Here is a 17,422-nt window from a genome sequence, read left to right as displayed (position 1 = left end):
GGAAGAAAATTTAGCGAAGAACCTCAAAAAGGGAGACAAATCCTTCTTCAGGTACATTAGCGACAGGAAAAGGAACACAGATGGGATAGTATGCCTAAAAAAAAACAGACGGGAAGTACGTGGAATCAGATTCCGAAAAAGCGGAACTTCTGAATGAGTACTTCTGCTTGGTCTTCACCAGCGAAGCACCGGGTCACGGTCCACACTTACAGACAAAGCAAAGAGTGAAAGACTCGTTTTGGAATTTCTAGTTCACACCCGGAGACGTCTACTGTGAGCTGACAACACTCAAGGTGAATAAAGCCTGGGACCGGACAATCTACACCCCAGAGTACTCAGGGAGTTGTGTGATGTCCTGGCGGAACCGCTATCCGTACTCTTCAATCTCTCCCTCATTACGGGGAGAGTACCCATGGACTGGAAAACGGCTAACGTCGTTCCACTGCATAAAAAGCACAGTTACTTACCGTAACAGGTGTTATCCAGGGACAGCAGGCATATATTCTCACATGTGGGTGACGTCATCTACGGAGCCCCGATGCGGACAGAATTTCAAGCAAACTTGATTGAAGATTCAAGCTTGCTGTGCTGCACCACGCATGCATGCCTCCTGCTCCACTAGAGGGCGCATCCCCTCCTCGTGGTCTCCAGTTCACATAACCAGCAAAGAAGCCAACCTCGGGGAGGCGGGCGGGTTGTGAGAATATATGCCTGCTGTCCCTGGATAAAGCACAGTTACTTATCGTAACAGGTGTTATCCAGGGACAGCAGGCAGATATTCTTTGACTGATGGGTGACGGCACCGACGGAGTCCCGGTACGGACAATTTTAGAGTGATTGCACTCTAAGAACTTTAGAAAGTTCTAGCTAGGCCGCACCGTGCGTGCGCCTTCCCGCCCGACGGAGGCGCGCGGTCCCCAGTTAGGATAAGCCAGCTAAGAAGCCAACCCAGGGAGGTGGGAGGGACGCAAGAATATCTGCCTGCTGTCCCTGGATAACACCTGTTACGGTAAGTAACTGTGCTTTATCCCAGGACAAGCAGGCAGCATATTCTTGACTGATGGGTGACCTCCAAGCTAACAAAAAGAGGGATGGAGGGAAGGTTGGCCATTAGGAAAACAAATTTTGTAAAACAGATTGGCCTAAGTGTCCATCCCGTCTGGAGAATGCATCCAGACAATAATGCGATGTGAAAGTATGAACTGAGGACCAAGTAGCAGCCTTGCAGATTTCCTCAATGGAAATTGAACGGAGGAAAGCTACAGACGCTGCCATAGCTCTAACCTTGTGGCCCGTGACAGAACCTTCCAGTGTCAGGCCCGACTGAGCATAACAGAATGAAACGCAAGCAGCAAGCCAATTGGACAGGGTGCGTTTAGATACAGGATGACCCAACTTGTTAGGATCAAAGGACAAAAACAGTTGAGGAGATGATCTGTGAGGTTTGGTGCGTTCAAGATAGTAAGCCAGAGCACGTTTACAATCCAAGGTGTGCAAAGCCTGTTCACCTGGATTAGAATGAGGCTTTGGGAAAAAAACAGGTAGAACGATGGATTGGTTAAGATGAAACTCAGACACAACCTTAGGAAGGAATTTTGGATGTGTACGGAGGACGACCTTATCATGGTGAAAAACAGTGAAAGGTGGATCAGCCACCAGTGCATGGAGCTCACTGACCCTCCTGGCAGAAGTGAGAGCTATAAGAAAGACCACTTTCCAAGTTAGAAATTTAAAATGCGTTGTGGCCAAAGGCTCGAAAGGAGGCTTCATTAACGCAGAAAGAACCAAATTAAGATCCCATACAACAGGAGGGGCCTTAAGAGGTGGCTTCACATTGAAAAGGCCCTTCATGAACCTTGAAACCAAGGGATGAGCTGAGAGGGGTTTTCCATGAATCGGCTCATGAAAAGCTGCAATAGCACTAAGGTGAACTCTTATCGAAGAGGATTTAAGACCAGAGTCAGATAAGGACAAAAGATAGTCCAACACCAGTCCCACTGCTGTAGACATGGGATTATGGTGATGCAAAAGGCACCAGGAAGAAAACCGAGACCACTTTTGTTGGTAACATTGAAGAGTAGACGGTTTCCTGGAGGCATCAATAATAGAACGGACAGGCTGAGAAAGGAGAGAGTGAGTCGAAGTCAGCCCGAGAGATACCAAGCTGTCAGGTGCAGAGACTGTAAGCTGGGATGAAGTAGAGTTTGCTGATGCTGTGTAAGTAGTGAAGGAAACAGTGGAAGAGGTATGGGTTCCCTGGAACTGAGTTGAAGGAGAAGGGAGAACCAATGCTGTCTGGGCCACCGTGGAGCGATGAGAATCATGGTGGCTTGTTCCCTCTTGAGCTTGAATAATGTGCGCAGCATGAGCGGAAGAGGAGGAAATGCATAAAGGAAGAGATTGGTCCAATCCAGGAGAAATGCATCGGGTTCCAGAAGGTGAGGAGAGTAAAGTCTGGAGCAAAACAGGGGCAGTTGATGGTTGTGGGGAGCTGCAAAAAGATCCACTTGAGGTGTGCCCCATTGAGAGAAAATGGACTGGAGAGTCGAGGGGTCGAGAGTCCATTCGTGAGGTTGAAGAATTCTGCTGAGATTGTCTGCTAAGCAATTCTGTTCCCCTTGGATGTAGACTGCCTTCAGGAATAGGTGACGAGCAGTCGCCCAGGTCCAAATCCTTTGAGCTTCCTGACACAAGAGACGGGATCCCGTCCCTCCCTGTTTGTTGATGTAGTACATTGCAACTTGGTTGTCTGTGCAAATGAGTAGTACCTGAGGAAAAAGAAGATGTTGAAAAGCCTTGAGGGCGTAAAACATCGCTCTGAGTTCCAGGAAATTGATGTGGTGTTTCTTTTCCTGGGCAGTCCAAAACCGCTGAGTTTGAAACTCGTTTAAGTGAGCTCCCCATGCATAGGGGGAGGAATCCGTGGTGATGACCAGTTGATGAGGAGGTAGATGGAACAGCAGACCTCTGGATAGATTTGAAGATGTCAACCACCAAAGAAGCGACTGCCGAAGAGACAAGGTCACAGATATGAGTTGTGAACAAGGATCTGTCACTTGAGACCACTGGTTCGCTAAGGTCCATTGAGGAGTACGTAGGTGGAGACGTGCGAAGGGAGTGACATGCACTGTGGAGGCCATGTGGCCCAAGAGTATCATCATGTGGTTTGCAGAGATGGACGTTTGCTGCAACACCCGTTGACAGAGATGCAGTATGTTGTGAAGGCGTTTTGTTGGAAGAAATGCCCTCATTTGAAGTGTGTCCAGAATGGCTCCAATGAATTGGAGCCGTTGAGTTGGAATTAGATGCGACTTGGGTCGACTGATTTCGAACCCTAACAGTTGAAGGAAGAGAATGGTCTGATTGGTAGCAAGTTGAACGGTCTGAGGAGAATGAGCCTTGATTAGCCAGTCGTCCAGATAAGGGAAGACTTGAAAATTGTGAGAGCGGAGATAAGCCGCGACCACAATCAGACATTTGGTGAATACCCTGGGGGAGGAGGCTAGACCGAAGGGTAACACCCTGTACTGGTAATGATGTTGGTTGACGAGGAAGCGTAGATATTGCCTGGACGTTAGATGGATAGGAATGTGAGTGTACGCCTCCTTGAGATCGAGGGAGCATAGCCAGTCGCCCTGAGAGAGAAGAGGATATAGGGTTGCAAGAGATAACATTTTGAACTTCTCCTTGACCAGACACTTGTTGAGATCTCTGAGATCCAATATAGGTCTGAGGTCTCCGGTCTTTTTGGGTACTAGAAAGTACCGGGAGTAAAATCCCAGGCCTCGCTGGTCTTGAGGAACAGGTTCGATGGCATTGAGAAGAAGGAGGGATTGAACCTCCTGAGCGAGGAGGAGGGACTGAGCCTTGTTGGAAGCAGACTCTTTTGGCAGACTTAATGGTGGAGGAGTCTGAAAGTTTAGGGAGTAGCCGTGGGCGATGATAGCAAGTACCCACTGGTCGGAGGTGATTGCTTCCCAGCGAGAAAGAAAAACATGGAGTCGACCTCCTATGGGTTGAGGGAGAGGACAGGAGGGAGGAAGACTGGCAATGCCCTGGAGAAGAGAGTCAAAAGGGCTGTGTCGGCTTAGGTTGAGGAGCAGGCTTTACAGTAGACTGTTGTTGCTGACGGGCCTGTTGCTGTTGTTGACGCTGTCTGCGAGGTTGAGGAGGATGAGGCTGAGCCGGTCGAGCAGAAAACCTCCTTTGATATGAAGATTGTTGCCTGAATGGACGAGGAGGAGGAGGTTTCTTCTTGTTTTTCAACAAGGTGTCCCACCTAGTTTCATGGGCGGAGAGCTTTTGCGTGGTGGTATCCATGGACTCCCCAAATAGCTCATCCCCTAGGCAGGGCGCATTGGCAAGCCGGTCCTGGTGGTTTACATCCAGGTCTGAGACCCGTAGCCATGCCAACCTTCTCATTGCCACAGACATAGCAGTAGCCCGTGATGTCAGTTCAAAAGTATCATAAATTGAACGGACCATAAACTTTCTGAGTTGCAAAAGACTAGAAGTACATTGCTGAAAAGCAGGAAGTTTACGGTCCGGAATATACCTTTGAAAAGAGGTCACCTGTTGAATGAGATGCTTCAGGTAAAAAGAGAAGTGGAATGCGTAATTACCTGAATGGTTGGCCAACATCGCATTTTGGTAAATTTATCCATGGCCTTTCCTTCTCTGCCAGGAGGGACAGAGGCGTATACACTAGCTCCTGCAGATTTCTTTAGAGTTGACTCCACCAGCAGAGATTCATGGGGAAGTTGGTGTTTGTCAAATCCTGGAATTGGGATCACTTTATAAAGAGATTCCAGTTTTCTTGGGGCACCTGGGATCGTCAAAGGAGTTTCCAAATTCTTATAAAAAGTTTCCCTCAAGATGTCATGGAGGGGCAACTTCAAAAACTCTTTAGGAGGTTGGTCAAAATCCAAAGCATCCAGAAATGCCTTGGATTTTTTAGAGTCAGACTCTAAAGGAATAGAAAGGGTGTCTGACATCTCCCTTAAAAATTTGGTGGAGGAGTGCTCTGGCTTAGCCGCAGGATCCTGCACCGATGGATCATCCTCATCAGATGAATAATCTTCCTCGGTACCGAGGGGATCAGAGTCATCCCACAAGTCAGGGTCCCGTACCGATTGGAGACGGCCCTGAGACAGTGGAGTAGATGGTTCTGTATGCTTAGTCTTGCGTACCGATTTCCCTGAACGGGTGGAAACGGTACCTGGAGAGTGTAGTATGGTACGGGGTTCAGAGAACGGTACCGGTTCAGAAATCGTGGGAGTAGTACGCCGCTTCGGTTCTGCTGACAGAACAGGCATGGACAGAGATTTGTGCGGTGCCGATAAAGTCGATGTCAATAAAAGAGGCTGATCGACAGTCGGCACCGAAGGCTCACTAGGTACCGACACTGGAAGATTCGGAGTCAACAGAGCTGGGAGCAAATGTTGGAGTTGCTCCTTAAGTTGGACCTGGAGGATAGAGGCAATGCGCTCATCCAACGTTGGTCCCGATGGCACCGGTACCGGTTTTTTTCTTGCTCGGTACCTTCGGTGCTGCTCGACGCTCGGGTGAAGTCGATGCCGATGACGAGGCAGTGACTTAAATGGGAGCGGAGCGCTTACGGGGCCGGCGCTCAGTCTGCAGGACTTGGCTCACTGCATGCTCGACTGGCGGCCCTAGAACAGTAGGGGAAGGCTTCTTAGCCGGCTTACCCACAGGAGTCGACACCAGCGATGTATCTTGCGGTGCCGAGACAGTCGGTGTCGATTTGGAGGAAGTCGTCGACGTCGATACCGGTGTAACTTCCATCGCGGTACCAAAAAGGATCCGCTGTTGAATTTGTCTGTTTTTTAACGTTCTCTTTTGTAAAGAACTACAGCGGGTGCAGGTTTCAGCCCTATGGTCCGGACCCACTGGAGGCACCACTTGTGTGGGTCGGAGAGGGATATAGGGCGCGCACACCGCTGACACTTTTTGAAACCCGGTGATGGGGGCATGAATGGAAAAACTGCTGTAGCAAAATCGAAGCCCGAGGCTTCGATGGTGCCAACAGGCCCCGCCGGGGCAGATCGAAAAAAATGAAAAATAAAACAATTTTTTTTTTTTTACACAAACGAAATCAAACAAAGAAAGAAAAGAAAATATGAAGAAAAAATACGCACGAGCGGGAAGGCAAGTGAATCAGAAAAATTTTCCAACAGCCGTTGGAAACACGCGTCTTCTTAGCTCCGCGGAATTAAGAAAACTGGGGACCGCGCGCCTCCGTCGGGCGGGAAGGCACTCGCGCACGCGCGGTGCGGCCTAGCTAGAACTTTCTAAAGTTCTTAGAGTGCAATCACTCTAAAATTGTTCGTACCGGGGCTCCGTCGGTGCCGTCACCCATCAGTCAAGAATATGCTGCCTGCTTGTCCTGGGATAACACCTGTTACGGTAAGTAACTGTGCTTTATCCCAGGACAAGCAGGATATTCTCACATGTGGGTGACCTCCAAGCTAACTGCAAAGGGATGGAGGGAAGTTGGCAATTTAAGAAAACAGATTACGTAATACCGATTGGCCAAAACGGCCATCGCTCCTGGACAATGTATCCAGATAGTAGTAAGAGGTGAAAGTATGAACCGAAGACCACGTGGCAGCCTTGCAAATTTCCTCAATAGGCGTGGACCGGAGGAAAGCTACAGAAGCTGCCATCGCTCGGACCTTATGTCCCGTTACTCGATCATGCAGCGCGAGACCAGCCTGAGTGTAGCAAAAAGAAATACAAGCAGCCAACCAGTTGGACAAGGTGCACTTGGAAACTGGGCGACCCAACCGATTAGGGTCGAAGGACAAAAACAATTGTGGAACTGTCCGATGAGACTGAGTGCGTTAAAGGTAAAAGGCCAACGCTCTCTTACAGTCAAGAGTGTGGAGCGCCACCTCTCCAGGGTGAGAGTGGGGCTTGGGAAAGAACACCGGCAAAACAATGGACTGATTGAGATGGAAATCAGACACCATCTTAGGCAAAAACTTAGGATGAGTGCGGAGAACCACCTTGTCATGATGGAATACCGTGAAAGGCGGGTCCGCCACCAGCGCCTGCAGCTCACTAACCCGCCGAGCGGAAGTGAGGGCAAGCAGGAAAATCACCTTCCAAGTGAGAAACTTAAGATGACATTTATCCAGAGGCTCAAACGGAGGTTTCATAAGTTGAGCCAGGACAACATTAAGATCCCAAACCACCGGGGGAGGTTTGAGAGGAGGATGAACATTCAAAAGACCCCTCATGAAGCGAGAGACCAAGGGATGGAGTGAAAGAGCCTTCCCATCCAGGTGATGATGGAAGGCAGCAATCGCACTAAGATGTACACGAATGGAATTTGTCTTCAGGCCAGAATGAGATAAATGAAGCAGATACTCCAGAACCAAAGACACAGGGACCGACACCGGGTCCTGGCGGTGAGAGGAGCACCAGGACGAAAATCTAGTCCACTTCTGAGAATAGCAGAGTCTAGTCGAGACTTTCCGAGAAGCCTCCAATACCTCCCTGACCGACTGAGATACAGGGAGAGAGGTCAGGGGGAGAGAAACCAAGCAGTCAGATGAAGAGACTGAAGACTGGGATGTAACAGTGAACCCCGACTCTGAGATAGCAGAGGTTCCCTGACACTGAGTTGAAGTAGTAGGGAAAACCAAGGCTGGCGAGGCCACCGAGGAGCAATCAAGATCAGAGTGGCCCGCACCGATTTGAGATGGACCAGCGTCCGCAGAATCAGAGGGAAAGGCGGAAACGCGTACAGGAACCACCCTTCCCAATCCAGGAGGAAGGCGTCGGCCTCGAGACGGTCCGGGGAGTACATCCGGGAACAAAAGAGGCAGTTTGTGATTGAGGGGGGAGGCGAACAGATCTATCTGCGGCGTCCCCCACCTGTCGAACACTTGTCGCAAGACCTGAGAATGCAGGGACCATTTGTGCGGCTGGAGGAGGCGACTGAGCCTGTCCGCCAGACAATTTCGCTCCCCTTGTATGTAAACTGCTCGAAGGAAGATGTTGTGGGACACCGCCCACTCCCAGAGACGGAGAGCTTCCTGACAGAGGGACCAGGACCCTGTCTCACCTTGTTTGTTGACATAATACATTGCCACCTGGCTGTCTGTACGGACGAGAACCACCTGGTCGTGAAGCAGATGTTGAAAAACCACTGCGGCGAGATAGATGGCCCGAAGCTCCAGCACGTTGATGTGACAGCGACGATCCTCTGCTGATCACATTCCCTGAGTGCTTAGACCATCCAGATGAGCCCCCCAAGCGTACTCCGACAAGTCCGTGGTGAGGACCTTGTGGTGTGGAGGGGCAAGAAATAGTAAACCGCTGGAAAGATTCGAAGAGTCGGTCCACCAACGAAGCGATCTTTGCAAGGAAGGAGTAACTGTCACGGGACGATCGATCGGGTCCCGGTCCTGACGCCATTGAGAGGCCAGGGTCCATTGAGGAATCCTCAGGTGGAAACGGGCGAAGGGTATGACGTGGACGGTAGAGGCCATGTGGCCTAGAAGAGTCATCATCTGCCGTGCTGATACCGAGGTCAGCAGCGAAATCCTTCGACTCAGACTTACTAACGCCTCTAGACGCGGAGGGGGGGAGGAAGGAACGGAGGCGAACCGTGTCCAGCACGGCCCCGATGAACTGTAAGGACTGAGAGGGGCACAGCTGTGATTTCGGGAAGTTTACCTCGAACCCCAGACCTTGAAGGTAAATAATAGTCTGTCGGGTCGCTGAGATAACCCCTTCCCTGGACAGAGCCTTGATCAGCCAGTTGTCCAGGTAGGGGAATACTTGAAGACCCTGGGAGCGCAAGGCTGCTGCGACCACCACGAGACACTTTGTGAATACCCGAGGAGACGAGGCCAGTCCAAAGGGGAGGACCCGATATTGTAGATGTAGGTCTCCCACCTGAAATCACAGGAATCTGCGATAAGCGGGATGCACCGGGACATGTGTGTAGGCCTCCTTCAGATCGAGGGAGCAGAGCCAATCGCCCTCGTCGAGCAGATGGTAAAGAATCGGAAGGGAAAGCATTCAAAACTTTTCCCTTACCAGAAACTTGTTGAGGCGTCTCAGGTCCAGAATCGGGCGCAGGTCTCCCGTCTTCTTCGGTACCAGGAAGTAACGGGAGTAAAACCCTTGCCCCCGTTGGCAGGGGGGACCACTTCCACCGCCCGCAGGCGAAGAAGGTCTCGAGCCTCTGAGAGAAGGAGGGGCAACTGCGCCCAATTGGGGGGACAAGCGCTCGGAGGGCTAAACTAAACTAAACTAAACCTTAGGTTTTTATACCATGCCATCTCCACGGTCGTGGAGCTCGGCACAGTTTACAGGGATTGTAATGAGAAAGGAACTCCAGGGAAAGAGTTAGATGAAGATCGGAGGGAAGAAGAAAGTTAGAGAGCTAGGATGTCAGAGAGGAGGGAGAGTTAGATTTTAGAAAAAAGCCAGGTTTTCAGATGTCGGGAGGGATCTTCCGAAAGTTGAGAGAGTACCCGGATGAGATCACGCCAAGGACCCAAGCGTCCGACGTGATGGACTCCCAACGAGGGTAAAAGGCTCGCAGGCGTCCCCCGATGGGAAGAAGGCCTGACGGAGGCGCGGAGAGGGCCAGCCCCCATCTGCGCATCCCGGCAAAAGGACGGAGATGGCTTGGCAGGGGCTGTCGGCTGAGATTTCGACAATGCCCTCGAATGAGCTTGCTGACACCGAGGTGGAGGCCTAGAGAAAGCCGGGGTAGACTTTTGTGGGTAACGGCGAGGCGTGCCCCGTAGGGGACGAGAAGCGGCCGGCTTGGGCTTCAGGCGCACGAGGGAGGCAAACGACCTCTGATGCTCCGACAAGCGTTTCGTAGCCGCTTCAATAGTGTCGTCAAAGAGTTCCTTACCGACACAAGGAAGGTTAGCCAACCGATCCTGGAGGTTGGGGTCCATGTCGACCAGGCGCAGCCACGCCAGCCGGCGCATGTCCACAGCAAAGGCGGCGACCCTCGAGGAAAGCTCAAAACCGTCGTAAGCTGCATGAAACAGGTGGAGACGGAGGTTAGAAAAATCCTCTAGGAGGCCAAAAGCCCCTTGGCGAGAGGCTGGCAAATCCGTCGTGAAGGCGCTCAACAGCCCAAGCAGATGTTTAAGATAAGATGAAAAAGTGAAAGTGTAGTTCAGCACTCTAGAGGCCATCATAGAGTTCTGATATAGACGGCGGCCAAATTTGTCCAGGGTCCTGCCCTCGCGACCCGGAGGGACCGCAGCGGAGACCCGGGAGGGGTGAGCCTTTTTCAATGAAGATTCCACCAACAGCGATTGGTGAGAGAGCTGTGGCTGCTCAAACCCCGGGCAGGGTACCATACGGTACTTCGACTCTATTTTAGATGGGACAGCCGTCACCATGTAAGGAGTCTCGAGGTTCTTAATGAAGGTTTGCCGGAGCACAGGGATCAACGGCAGCCTGAGGGACTCTCGAGGCGGAGAGGGCATATCCAGCTCCGCCAGGTACTCCTTGGAATACCTCGAGTCCGACAGTAGGTCCAAGTCAAGGGCGCGTCCCATGTCCTGGACGAACCTCGTAAAAGAAGGGCGGGACGTTCCCGTAGCCCCTTGTGGGGACGGGGAACAAGACCTGCGTCTTGCCGAAAAGGAAGGACCCTCACGCTCAGACCCTCTATCCGAGACCGGGGAAACGCTGTGAAAGCGCTCCAATGTCGAGGACCTGCGCCGCCTCGAGGAACCCCTCGGGGACACCACCGGGGTAAGAGGTACCGACCGACGGCGGGCCGGAGACCTCTCCCCGAACTCCCTCAGCGAAAGCCTGGAGCCTCGGACCGGATCCCCGGATCGAGGGGGAGTCAACAAGAGCCGAGGGTTGGTGAGCGATAACTCCGCCACCTTCAGCCGCCCTCCGGAGCGAGGAGTCTGGGAGCGACCCCGCAGTGGAGGTGAGCTCCGGGGTTTCTTCGAACTCCGACGGCCCGAGTTCTCGACATGCTTCGAGCGACATTTCGCCCCGCGGAACCCCGTGGGGGAAGAACGGCTCGAAGACCTCGGCGAGGAATCCGAGGAGGACGAGAGGCGTCGAGAGCGGCGCAGCTTGCCCCGAGGTACTTCGACGCGAGGCTCAGGCTGGTCCGGCGCACGCGAGGTCGAGGCCGGATTAAGGTGAGCGAGGGCCACGAACAGCTCCAACGATATCATCGCCCGGAGCATGTCTTGAAAGACCGGCACGGACAGGATCGAAGGCATGTCCGAGGCCGTAGTGCACTCCACCAGGGGCGACCTCGTATCAGAGTATTCCCGTGTGGTGGAGGCACGGCCAGAAGATTTGGAGGACTTCACCGGGACCGAAGGCAAGGAGGTCCCAACATGTCCGGCCGGCGTCCCCGAGGATGGTTTCTTCGCTGGTGCGGAACCTGAGGAAGGAAGAGGGGACTTACCCGGAGCCGAGGACTTCAGGGAACCCGAGGTCTTCGGGGTCGAGTCTCGAGGCGGGGCCGAGGTCAAGGCCGGGGCCGAAGCCAGGGCCGACCTCGAGGCTGAGGTCGAGGGTTGGTCGACCGCAAAAAGGTCCGCCATCCTGGCCTTACGCCGACGGAGCGCCCGGTTTTGGAAAGTAGCACACCGGGGACAGGACTCGGTGGGATGATCAGCACCCAAACACCGGATGCACCAACAATGCGGGTCGGTAAGCGAAAGCAGACGCTTGCACCAGATGCAGTTTTTAAACCCAGACAAGGGCCGGGACATAAGATAAAAATTAGGCCGTGGCAAGGGAGGCCACGCGGCCGCGACAACCCTGGAGCCCCCAGGCGGCCAAAAACGAACCGCGACTTCGCGATTCGGTAGCAGGAACAAAATGTAAAATAATAAACAGGCGCACAGCGACTTCCAACAAATTTAAAATAAGAAATTGCGGTGCAAGAAGGCACATGGGGCAGAGCCAAAAAAATACAAGACTTCTTGGCTCCGCAGAAAAACACGAACTGGAGACCACAAGGAGGGGATGCGCCCTCTAATGGAGCAGGAGGCACGCATGCGTGGTGCAGCACAGCAAGCTTGAATCTTCAATCAAGTTTGCTTGAAAAGCTGTCCGCATTGGGGCTCCGTAGATGACGTCACCCACATGTGAGAATATCATGCCTGCTTGTCCTGGGATAAAAGGTTGCAGAGAGGAGGCTGCGAATTACAGACCGGTGAGTCTAACATCAATAGTGTGTAAACTCATGGAAACACTAATCAAACGAAAAATAGACACGATCCTAGATGAGTAGAATCTACGGGATCCCAGTCAACATGGATTCACCAAGGGTAGGTCCTGCCAATCCAATCTCATCAGCTTCTTTGACTGGGTAACAAAACAGTTAGACTTGGGAGAATCCCTAGACGTAGTGTACCTAGACTTCAGTAAAGCTTTCGATAGCGTCCCTCATCGTAGGATGCCGAGCAAGATGAAATCGATGGGGTTGGGAGAAACGCATGGGTCAAAGATTGGCTAAGTGGTAGACTTCAAAGGGTGGTGGTTAATGGTACTCTCTCTAAAACGTCAGAAGTGACGAGTGGAGTACCGCAGGGCTCAGTCTTGGGCCCGCTACTTTTCAACTTATTCATAGGGGACCTGTTTCAGGGCCTTCAAGGCAAAATAACACTATTCGCCGACGACGCTAAACTATGCAACATAGTGAGCGGCTCCAATTTACACGATAGTATGACGCAGGACCTGTTTTTGTTAGAACGTTGGTCATCGACCTGGCAGCTGGGCTTCAATGCCAAGAAATGTAAGGTCATGCACCTCGGCAGTAGAAATCCGTGCAGAACTTACACCTTAAATGGTGAGACCCTAGCTAGGAGCGTAACAGAACGGGATTTGGGAGTGACTATCAGTGCAGATATGAAAGCTGCCAATCAAGTGGAGAAGGCTTCATCTAAGGCAAGACAAATGTTAGGTTGCATCCGCAGAAGTTTCGTCAGCCGGAAGCCTGAGGTCATCATGCTGTTGTACAGAACCATGGTGAGACCACATCTGGAATGCTGCGTGCAATTCTGGATGCCACATTACCATAAAGATGTGCTAAGAGCAGAGTCGGTTCAGCGGATGGCCACCAAGATGGTCTCGGGGCTCAAGGATCTCTCATACGAAGAGAGGCTGAACAAATTGCGGCTCTACTCTCTCGAGGAACGTAGGGAGAGGGGAGACATGATTGAGACGTTCAAGTATATCACCAGACGTATCGAGGTGGAAGAAGATATTTTCCTTCTCCAAGGACCCTCAGCCACAAGAGGGCATCCGCTTAAACTTAGGGGAGGGAAATTTCATGGCGACACCAGAAAGTATTTCTTCACCGAAAGAGTAGTTGATCATTGGAACAAGCTTCCGATACAGGTGATCGAGGCCAACAACGTGCAAGATTTTAAGGGTAAATGGGATGCCCATGTGGGATCCCTGAGAGGGTGGAGTTAAGAATGGGTCATTTGGAGCGGGGTCTCTAGAGCAGACTTAGGGGGTGGGTCTGTGGAGTGGGCAGACTTGATGGGCTATGGCCCTTATCTGCTGTCATTTTTCTATGTTTCTACCTTTGGCTGATGGCTGGAAAAGGAATGCCTACTCCCTCCTGCCAGCAGGCAGCCACTGCCTTCCCCATCCTTGTGCATTTTGGGATGCATTGGGGAATGGCCTAAGGCCTTGACTGGCTCAGATGCCTAAGGCTTCCTAAAACTCCAACTGACTAGATCCCATGGCAGGGGATTTAGAGATCTGGCCAATTGGAGTCAGGCCACTCCCAATTCATCCCAGAATGCACCAAGAAGGGGAACGCCTGCCATTTTGCAATGGTGGGCCTGCCGGCAGGAGGGAGTTAGCATTCCTCTTGCCAGCCATCAGAAAAAGGTATGGGGGATGTTCAAGGGTTGCAGGGGGATCTTGGGGAGTGTCAGGGTGGAGTTGGTGAGTATTTCAGGGGATTTGGGGGATGATGGGGCCAGCGGCAGGAGGGTTTGGGCATACCTCCTGCCAGGGGATGTCTCGGGGGTGGCGGAAGGTGGAATTGGGCATTCCTCCAGCCATGGAAATTTGGAGGAGTTGCTTCAGAGGTTCCAGAAGGAGGAAGTGGGCATTCCTCGGGTGGGGGGGGGGGGAAACGGTCAGGTTCCCTGGTACAGCCGCTAAACTGACCGCGGCATGGAAATTCCCTTGTCACGATCAGTTCAATGGCTGAGTCTATTTGATTGGCTGGTTAGACAGTGGTAGGACGCCTACCGCAGCCTACAATTGGGACATTCATAGAATTTGCCCCTTGGTGTCTTTTGGTTTGCCATTAATAGCGTGTTCTCTTTGCAAATACTGCACACGTGACCCACTGGAACACCATCGGAAATAGTTCCCCTTTTTTTCACCAGTGTGCCACATTTACAAATAGTTCACACTCTTGGTGATATTTGCCCTTGAAACAAAAATGAAGAGGAACTAAAATAAAAGAAGAAATGAAACTAAACAAAATGTTTGGGCTGTCCATCCCTAGGAATTAATGCTTTCATACATTCAACTCCACGTAAAAGGTTTCCCTTCTGCAAGCGTTCTCTGCTGTATTTCAGCTTCACTTTTCATTTGGAGCCTTTTCTACACTGACAACACAAAAAGGGTCTCACCCTGGGGTGGATTCTCTTGGGCAATAAGAAATGATATATCTTACCAAGGCTTTTTCCAACAGTGTCTTGCAGAATGGATTTCTTCCCTTTCCTCTTTCCCCGATGGAGCTGAAAAGCCATTTGGTCGCTGTTTTTACTTCGTAAGGGTTTCTCTTCTCTCGGGTGTCTCTGGAGCTCAGGGATGTTTGTGAGTTCCCCGTCACTTTTCTCACCCTCAGTGACTGCATCTAGAGAGTCTCTTGCAGGGTCTCTCTGCTTCTTCTCTGATTCCTGTTTATAATTCCTTGTGTTTTGACTCTCATTTCTCTGGGAAATATTCTCACCAACATTTCCTGGTTGTCTTGGGATGGGTTCAATTTCTAAAAGCCATTTTTCTTGATTCTCCTCCCTCTTCGTCTCCTGCATTGCCTCAGTATCTGCTGGATAGAAACAAAAGACGGTAATCGTGCATTAGGAACTATGGAACGCTATTAATGTCAAGAAACAAAGTTTTCTGGGCTCATACGACTATATAGGATTTCTGAGATTAAGAAAATTCCACAAATTAGCTCATAAGTCTTCAAACTTCTCTCTTTTTTTAAATTAGGTTATGGAACTAATTTTTCAAACAGCAATAAAGCTAAAGGGAAATTAAACAATTTAATTAACGAATTAACAGCAGGAAATATAGCCCACATCAAAACAGGAACTCCCCCACCCACAACTACATTCAAAATCTTGTTCCCGCCTTCAACTACCTCTGATCGCATGTTCCCTCTCTCACGGAAAATTCTAGAGCTGCCTAGGATTAGAGAGCTGCACGGGAACGGGGACGACGGGAATCCCGCGGGACCCGCGGGCATCCCGCGGGTTCCCCCTTTGGGTCACGGGGATCCCGTGGGGACGCCCCTAGGGTCGCGGGGATCCCGTGGGGACGCCCCCTAGGGTCGCGGGGATCCCGTGGGGACGCCTCCGAGGGTCGCGGGGTTCCTGCGGGGCTGGATGTACTCAGTCGCGCGGCTCTTCTCCCTACCTTCTCTGCTTGCAGCACAGAGCCAAACAGAAGTCTTCCCGACGTCAGCGCTGACGTCGGAGGGGAGGGAGGGCTTAAACAAAGCCCTCCCTCCCTCCGACGTCAGCGCTGACGTCGGGAAGACTTCCGTTTGGCTCTGTGCTGCAGGCAGTGCAGGTAAGGAGGAGAGTAGCCTCGCGGTTCGAGTGGCTACCAAGGGAGGGGGCGGTCCGCCCCGCCACACCCCGCCCCGGTTGCAGCACAGCCGGCCAGGTCCCCTTACTTTTGTGGCACTTCCCCGACCGACCGACCGACAACAGCCCCGGTCCGACAATCCTCCCTGCCCTGTAGCCGCGAATCTAAATTATCTTCTTACAGCAGCTGTAATAAGGTAATTTAGATTCGCAGTTAAGGGCAGGGAGGTTTGTTGGACCGGGGCTGTTGTCAGTCGGTCGGGGAAGTGCCACAAAAGTAAGGGGACCTGGTCGGCTGTACTGCACCCGGGGCGGTAGAGAAGGAGTGGGGAGAAGGACGCTGAAAGGCCATGGGGAAGACGGGAGGAGGGGGGGAAGGACTCTGAAAGCACTTGAAGACAGAGGAGGGAGAAGGACGCTGAAAGCACATGGGGAATACAAAGGGGTGGAGAAGGACGCTGAAAGGCCATGGGAAGGGCGGGGGGGGGTGAAGGAATCTGAAAGCACTTGTGGAAGACAGAGGGGGGAGAAGGATGCTGAAAGCACATGGGGAAGACAAAGGGGTGGAGAAGGACGCTGAAAGGACATGGGGAAGACAAAGGGGTGGAGAAGGACGCTGAAAGGCCATGGGAAGGGCGGGGGGGGAAGGACTCTGAAAGCACTTGTGGAAGACAGAGGGGGGAGAAGGATGCTGAAAGCACATGGGGAAGATAAAGGGGTGGAGAAGGACGCTGAAAGGACATGGGGAAGACGGGGGGTGGGTGGAGAAGGACGCTGAAAGGCCATGGGGAAGACAGAGAGGGAGAAGGACGCTGAAAGGACATGGGGAAGCAGAGGGGGGAGAAGGACACTGAAAGCACATGTGGAAGACAGAGGGGGGAGAAGGACGCTGACAGGACATGGGGAAGATGGGGGGGAGAAGGACGCTGAAAGGAAATGGGGAAGAGAGAGTAGGGAGAAGACACTGGCAGGGAAGAAGACAGATGCCAGACTATGGGGGAGCGGAGAGAAGAAGATGGGTGCCAGACCAATTTGGAAGGGGGAAGAAAGGGAGAGGCACAGTAACAGAGCAAATGGAAGATGCAGAAGGAAGAGAGACAGTGGATGGAAGGAATTGAATGAGAACATGAGGAAAGCAGAAACCAGGCAACAAAGGTAGGAAAAGAATTATATTTCTTTTTTTTTATTTTGCTTCAGGATAAAGTAGTATATTAGTTGTGTTGATAAAAATTTATAAACATTAGAGGCTCTGGTAGAAACCCATTTGCAAAGTATGTATTCTTCCCAATTAATATTTTCAAATTAATAAAGTCTTTTTGCTTATTTGTAAATGGGTTTCTACCAGAGCCTTTAATTCAGTAGCATAATTAAATGAAATAACTATTTCTGAAGTTTATATGGACGGGCGGGGACGGAGGGGATTCCTCGCGGGGACGGGTGGGGACGGAGGGGATTCCTCGCGGGGACGGGTGGGGACGGAGGGATTCCTCACGGGGACGGGTGGGGACGGAGGGATTCCTCACGGGGACGGGTGGGGACGGGTGGGACTTGGGTGGGGACGGGTGGGATTTCTGTCCCCGCGCAAC

General features: G+C 51.9%; 1 pseudogene; it reads right to left on the bottom strand.

Moving 5' to 3' along the window:
• LOC117354994 overlaps positions 1–17,422 on the bottom strand; it is a 52,806-nt pseudogene that overhangs the window by 11,809 nt on the left and 23,575 nt on the right.

The sequence above is a fragment of the Geotrypetes seraphini genome, chromosome 2 (assembly GCF_902459505.1).
Source record: "Geotrypetes seraphini chromosome 2, aGeoSer1.1, whole genome shotgun sequence".
Taxonomy (NCBI): Eukaryota; Metazoa; Chordata; class Amphibia; order Gymnophiona; family Dermophiidae; genus Geotrypetes; species Geotrypetes seraphini.
The sequence above is the reverse complement of the archived record's forward strand: the minus strand, read 5'-3'. Positions and strand labels throughout refer to the sequence as shown.